The 8,036-nt window shown below is 26.4% G+C and overlaps 1 non-coding gene across 1 annotated transcript; it reads right to left on the reverse strand.

The window, feature by feature from the left end:
- Positions 1-3,456: 3,456 nt before the first annotated feature.
- Positions 3,457-3,543, reverse strand: TRNAS-GCU (transfer RNA serine (anticodon GCU)). Its single transcript has one exon. It is a non-coding gene; the product is annotated as a tRNA-Ser (tRNA).
- Between the last annotated feature and the right edge of the window lie 4,493 nt (positions 3,544-8,036).

Below are 8,036 nucleotides of genomic sequence, written 5' to 3' on the forward strand. Positions count from 1 at the left end.
TGATGGATATTATTGGATATTAAAAAAAAAAAGTTACACAACTTGATGATTTGATGTGAAATACACATATCTCCCACATTGTCATGAGGAGTGAAAAACATTATGTTGGTACATTTGGCTATATGATGCTTGGACTTTTTCACCTTGCTTGTCTCTTCCAACCATTTCTATTGAATTGTTAAATTTGCATCGGAATTTAATTTAAAAAAAAAAAGTAAAAAGAAAAACATAAAAAAATAGAAAGAAAAGAATAGGCCCATTTGCGGTGTCAGTTGAATTTTTGTTATGTGGTGTGAATGTGTTGCCGGGTCTCTACTTTCTTTAATTTTAGTGTTTTTTAGTTTTTAGTTTTGTTCTTCTTTTGGCCTCATTTGCATAATTTCTTTCAATTATGACACATTTGGTGCATATCACTTGAAAATGATCAGAGACTAAACAATAAAAACAAAACACAAATAGGGAATGGGAGAATCAATCAATCATGTTAGAAAAGGTTCTACTAGCTTAGCTTGAATATAAAGCAAAACTCCACGTACGTGCACTTCTTTTAATTTTTCCAAAGACATGATATGTTACCCAATGTTATTGACACGATTTATACGATAGAGAAAACCACATTTCTAAATGTTTGGTTGCGGGTCAAAATTCGACAAAAATTTCAAAATGGAAAAACCTATAAATAAAAATTGAATTTATTTTTTACCTTATATTAGAGAAAATTTTACATTTAAAACATATTTATGGACTTGTTTACACTAAACATATTTATACATGAATTTTTTTTTGTTTCTTTTATATATATGTCATAAAATCATGTCATTTTTTTTGTTCACCAAAATTCGAATTCTAAATTTTTTGAGTATAAAATTCTGATAGCATATTATGATACAACTTTTTAAAAAAATTTAAGCTAATAGAAAAAGGAAATATCTAGCATGCATGTTATTATTTCATATCAGTTTAAACGGTTAAAATTTTTTTTATGATAATATAAAGGTTATTGATGGAAATTTTTTTTTATTTATCCAAACGGTATCCCCCAACCTGACAGGTTAAGGACTAATCCGTCGCGGATCTGAGCTCCATTTAAAGGTCTGTCGTTGGCCAATGAATTGCTGTATGCACAAGGTGGGGTTCGAATTCCCGACACTTGCTTAAACGGACGAGTGAATTGACCACTTGACCAACCTAAGTTGGTTTATTGATGGAATTTTTTACCATAATAGTTTAATCTCAATCAAAATATCTATCTCTAAAAGAATAAATAAAAAAGCAGCAGCAAGAATAACAAAATAGAAAAAAAAAAAAAAAGAATGAAATAAACAGCAATGAAGAGGAGCTTCTGTCAAAAGAAGAAGAAGCAGCAGCGTGAAATTTATGTGCACGTGAATTTGTGTGTAGCTTTTGTTGGACTAATCAATAATTAAGCCAATTTAATTGAATTTGACTATCAAAACACTTTATGCATGTAACATGACCAAATATTTGATATATGTAAACCTTTCACATTATTATTGGACCAAAAGTAAACTATTATTCTGAATAGGGAATTACATGATGGAACCAGTTGGTTAATTATTTGATATATCTATGTAAACCACCATTTTTAAATGTTTGTAAAGAACTAGTAGTGTATCAAAATTTGGGTATGTTTTGCTGATTCATAACGCCACACACATGCATTTCAAAAAAGCAAGTATAGATTCAGGAAGTTTGATGTACATTATTTGTAAGTTGGAAATTATTCAAATGTAGTCAACTTCACGTGAAGTTGATAATTGAGAGTCATTAGATGAAATTTTAGTCAAATCAATCAAATTATTTAACGTTTTCGGTCTCTCAACTATCAACTTCATACCTGAAAAATCTCAACTATCTTTTACGTTATAATATTTTTTATCTAAGTTTTTTATGATTAAGACGTAATTCTTATTATATATACATAATATAAAAAAACAAAGATCTACACTCCTATCTAATATTTTTTACGACTAACGAATCTTTTATGTATTATCTATACAAAATTCAAAGATTTGGTAAAAAAAAAGCTTTTTCTTTGAGAATAATAATAAAAAAAATTAATCGAAACATAAAAATGTGATTGAATTGGTCTTGGGTACTCTTCGAGACAGAGTGAAAGAAGAAAAGGAAGAGATTCTCGAACGAAGAAAAGAATCCAATAATTTGAAAAGAATTGAATCGTCTCTGTTCATAATTTTAATAAAAATCGATATATTTTGTTAAAAAATGTGGATTATGATAAAAAAATCTAGCTTACTAGATAAAAGGTATGTTGTTGAGTATGAACATTCATACATGTGTTATGTGTACATTTCCGCAAATCAGATGATACGGTAAACTAGAGTTTCTATATAAATCAAGAACCAAACATGCTTTTTTGTGAAATAGACTTTATATCATTTAAGTTTAACAGACGATATTTTGAAAGGAAAGACCAATTAATGATTCTAAAAGTAACAGAAATGAAATGTCGATATCAGAGCATTAGATTGGTCTTTGGTCAAGATTATTACACAAAGTGAGGCCCACGGTCAACCTTAGGGAAAAAGCCTATGCCTCAATTATGGAACTGAAGAGCTCATAAATTCATAGCACATATATAACAACAGACATGAATAATTTTATTTTCTTGTTAAATGTTTATAATGTGGTATGAAAGTATTTGGTAAAATTAGTTTTCTGATGCATGCTCAAATCAGGATATATCACATCACACCCTTATTATTCTACAGTTTTGACTTTCATCTAAGTACAATCTTCGTTTCCTGCCTGCTACAGGTGTTTAAAAGGACAATCAACTTTTCAAGGATTTCACTCTTTCAAATGTTTTAGTCATTTTAATTACTAATCTTAATTAACTATATATATTGGTTATGTACCTTATGGGTAAATCAGCTACACTCAAAATGAACTCGATTAAACTCAACTTTAATAGGGTCGCGCAGAAACCTGAATCAACTCGGTTACTTGATTAGATTTATATTAATTTTAAATAAAATAAAATATACAAGTACAACTATATTTTTTTTAACCTAAATTATGATATTTAAAGTATAATTTAATGACGTATTGCTTTTTTTCTTTACTATCATCACATATTATTGACATTTTTTTTATTTTGTTCAATTTTTTCTAAATTTCATTTTTAAACATATACTTGATTAGTCAAACAGATCCAATTCAAATTTAAATAGATCAGACTAATTATTTTGGATCCACTTGCAAAAAAACCTTTAGATCCAAATAAATTCGTCCGGGACGTAATCCAGAACGTGAAGAATAAAAAAAATATTTTGAGTTTTCTATGTTTTCCTTGTTTGTGCTAGATTTTGAAAAACTTTTAGGATTTTATCTATTTTACATCTTTAATTGGTAACTATCAAAATCAAACATAGAAAATTCAAAAGAAAAAAAATACTAACTCACGGGCGGAAACGGAAAGAGAGGGATTCGAACCCTCGGTACAAAAATTCGTACAACGGATTAGCAATCCGACGCTTTAGTCCACTCAGCCATCTCTCCCCAATTAAGATATCTATATATATTGTTTATGTTAGATTGCATAACCAAACAAAGTAGGGGTTGAAAAAAGACTTTTTTGTTTAGATCTTATATATTCTTTTTCTATTTATAATGGATTGGATTTCTATTCAGTATTATAACGAACATTATAGATATAGAACCTTCCAGATAAGATACATATACTTTTCTATAGTATATCATTATTATTTCTATAGTATATCATTATTATTAGATTTTTCATATTAAAATTTAAACGATTTGGTTCTATGAAGTTTCACTGTTTCCTAAGATTGACTTTGGCCTTTTCCTGCGCAGCTTAGGTGGAGGGCGAAGAAGGCCTCCTTCCGGAGGACCCGAATCATCAGTGAGATACCACTCTGGAAGAACTAGAATTCTAACCTTGTGCCAGGACCTACAGGCCAAGGGACAGTCTCAGATAGACAGTTTCTATGGGGCGTAGGCCTCCCAAAAAGTAACGGAAGCGTGCAAAAATTTTCGAGGGTCAATCTCATTTTTTCTTAAACCAAGATTAACTTGACCTGTGAACACATCTAAAAAATAACATGTAATTATTTTAGGTAAAATAAATAGTGTGATAGTTGTTTGTCTCCTTGCATTCCTTCCACAAATACTTTTGAAATAGCAATTGATTTTAGTGATTAAAAAAAAGAAAACTTTTGGTCCTAAATTAATTGCTTAAAAAAAATAGTGATCAATTTAGTAACCAAAATGAATGTTAGATTTTGTGTAAATTTTATGTTACCAAATTAGTCATTAAACTAAATATAAAGTTAATAATTAATTTAGTGACCAACAAAATATTATGCTATGAAAATTGTTGTTCGCTAAAATTGTCGCTAATTTTATCTTTAACGACAGATTTAGTAATTAATATAAAATTATGCTATGAAAATTAATGGTCATTAAATTAGACACTGATAAAAAATATTAAACTAGCAACCAACAAAAAAATCAGGTTAAGAAGGTTGAAATTTGAGAAATTAAATGAGAAACAATTTTTTGATGTATTATCCGACCCTAATAATTTTGTATCCTTAATATAATATAGTGGAAATTAAACTCCGATCCACCATGACTTTGTAATGGAGACTGAATATGTAGATTTCAATGTATTTTGAGACTAAATTAAGATATATGATTGTATTGCATTTCTATCTTTCGTTTGTTTTGCTTTTGCATGTGATGAGATAAAACATACAAAATTTTCTACATAATTCGTTTATAGCACTAACGATAAAAAGGATAAAATTACTAAGTGTTTTTTTGTTCAATTTTTCTTCGCAAGATTTAGGAAACCATCATGTTAAATTACGATTGTATTTAAATATTAAATTTTAATAGTAATATATATGAAATTAATCTAAACTTTGTTAGTGGCAACCAATTCAATCACCAAGTAGAAGTAGGACTATTAAATGGATCAATTTGACCTATTTAAATTCGGCCCGTTTAAGTTTGTGAGATATATGGATTGGCTCGTTTAAATTTATTTTATTCATCATAAATCATAAATTTTTATTCTGAACCATTTATAGTTAGTTTGATGGGTTAAACGGACTGATTTATTTATCTTTTTATTTTACTTCTTAAAAAATATTATAATAGAAAAAATCACTTTTAGGTAAAAAAAAAAATCTTAAATAAATAGTATTTTTTTTTAGTTGATGGGTCGGATTTTTGAATTTGATCGAAAAAAAAAAGTGTTATTTTTTTTTTATAAAAAATGTGAAAAAAAATGGACTGCGTGTTTAGCTTGCGAGCTAGCTCGTTTAACCCATCATTTTTTTTTTGTTAATCGGGCTTAACTCGTTTAGTCCAAATTTTAAATAGACTTAATTTTAGAGGTAAAATATGTCCATTTAAACGGGTAAACATGCTGGTCCGTCCGATGAATTTATTCCATTTTAATAGTCCTAAACAAAAAAAGTAACAGACTTAGAAATTGCAGATTTAAATTTCTATATTTTTAATAAAAAAAATAAAAAAACAAAAGAAGTAACCGACTTAGCAATTGATTTTCGAATTTCTAGCTCAGGTATTAGTTAGTAATCGAAAATATATTAGCCAAATTAGCAAATCAATAATAGTTGCTATCAGAGTCTAAAACCTTTGATTGGTTATTATTTGGCAACTAATTTAGTGACCTAATTAACGGTAGTAATTTAGCAACCGTAATAATGTTGGCAATTTAGTAGTGAATATTAACGATCGATTTAACGATAAATGAAGTTTGTCGTTAATTTAGTAATTCTAACTTGAAAATCAATTGAAAAATGGGTCGTTATTTCAATAATTTTTTTGTAGTTGTCCGAATAAATCATAGCGTGTAATCTTTGACAAAAGATGTTAAATGCTTTATTAGTAAAAAGAAAAAAGAAATCTTAAAACCCTTCATATTTTTACTTTTTAAGTGAATTTTTCTTTTATAAATAGAAGATATTCTTTAGGCAATAATGAATGACATTGCATATATATACTTAGCTAAATTAAATTAATATTCGATTCAACCAAGTGGAACCCGCCGTTCAACCATAGATAGCTACAGATAACGCATCAATTATTTGTGGCTACCGGATAGTTGATAATTTACATATACCAGCTAATATAAGGATCTTCGTTTTATTATTCATGGTAATCAAGGATATAAAGTATTTGGTGATATTATTTTTGTGATGCTCAAATTAGGACACACGTCACTTCAATTCCTTCTTCATGAGGGACTTGCATCTAACTACAAAGTTAGTTGGTTTCCTTCTGTTTGTGTTGAAACGACATGCAAATAAAAGCAAATAAATTATAGCTGTTATCTTCAAATTATTTGTAGAGATCTTAGAAAGGTCCTTTGAATATATAGCTAGATTCATCATCATGCGAATATATATCATTATAATAACGATTATGTTAGACGTAATCAAAATTAATTATCAGCATGTATAAAATATACATAAAAATATATCATACATATTTAAAATAAATTAAATTATATATATATATATATATATATATATATATAGACTAATTTTAATATATATAAATAGTAGTTGTATTATAATAAATTATGAATATTTTATTAAAAACGAGCCAAATTATAGATACAGTATATGTATACGACTAAAGTCTTTCACACAATTTTTTTTCTAAGAGACGTAAATGTTAGTTAAAAATAAAAAAATTTAAAAAATTATCATTTCTACTCATAAAAATTCATAAAATTGATAAAATTATCTATTAAAAAATTAACATTTTACCCATTCATAAATACTCCAAACATTAAATTTTGAGTTGATTTAATTAAAAAATAATCTAAATTTACTAAATTATCCCCATCTTTTTCATTATAACTATCATTATCCATCTCTTTTCTCTCATCTTCACCTCCTAACCCATAACTAATACTCACTACAAATCCCAACCCTCCACCCACCGCCTCTTACACTTGCGGCCATCACCACCACCCTCTTACTATCGCTGGATCTTGCTTTGGCCCAACTTTCATGAGCAAACAATACCAGCCGTATATGGAGTATTTAAAAAATAAATATATTATCAATAATTAGTATAAAATTAGTATTTTTATTCGTAATAACATTACAGAAATATAAATCTTTTGAAATTATCTTGACTTTATTTTGATATTATAAATTATGATAAAAAAAAAATTTATAGAATCAAATTATTTTTACGAAAAAATCGTAGGAGACAAAGGTCTCTGTCGGTTAAAAAGACCAAAGTCTCCGTAAATAAAAAATTAAATAATAAATTTTTTAGTTATTATTTTTATATAAAAGAGTGTAATTTTTTATAATAATTAATTTTAAGATTCATTATCTAAAACTTGAAAGAATTTAATATGTATGCTTTTACATTTTGATTAGGTATTAAGTCTGTTGTACAAGTAAAAATAATTAATTTTTATACTTATTATTTAAAAATAATATATTTTTTTCTATATATATAAAAATATAGTTAGATATTAGTATTAAAAAATTTACATTGATAGTTATAAAATTAACTAAAAATTAATTCTTTTAAAATAATTGAATCATGATTCTAATTATTAATCACAACATTAGTATTCTTTCTAAATTATATGTAATAAATATTTGAAAGAAGAGAAGTAAAAATATATATTAAAAAGATAAGTGATAAAAATTTAAAATAATAATAATAATAATAATTTTGTGAATAATATTTTTGTAGAATAGAAAGATAAAGAGAGATAAAAAATGAGAGAGAAAAGAAAGAGAAAGATAGAAAAAAGAAGGAGAGATAGAATTTGTTAAGTTTAGAGAAAAAATTTTATTTTAATTGTAATGAAAGACTATCTCATGACATATTTTAGTTTATTAAATTAGTAGTATAAAATATAAATTATAAATTATAAATTATATAAAGTGAAAAAGGTAGAGATAAATAGAGAAGGAAATAAATATAGATAAGAGGATGGAAGAATAGAATTTATTAATTTTGGA

This window comes from Arachis ipaensis, chromosome B7, assembly GCF_059453495.1.
Source record: "Arachis ipaensis isolate K30076 ecotype BB chromosome B7, ASM5945349v1, whole genome shotgun sequence".
Taxonomy (NCBI): domain Eukaryota; kingdom Viridiplantae; phylum Streptophyta; class Magnoliopsida; order Fabales; family Fabaceae; genus Arachis; species Arachis ipaensis.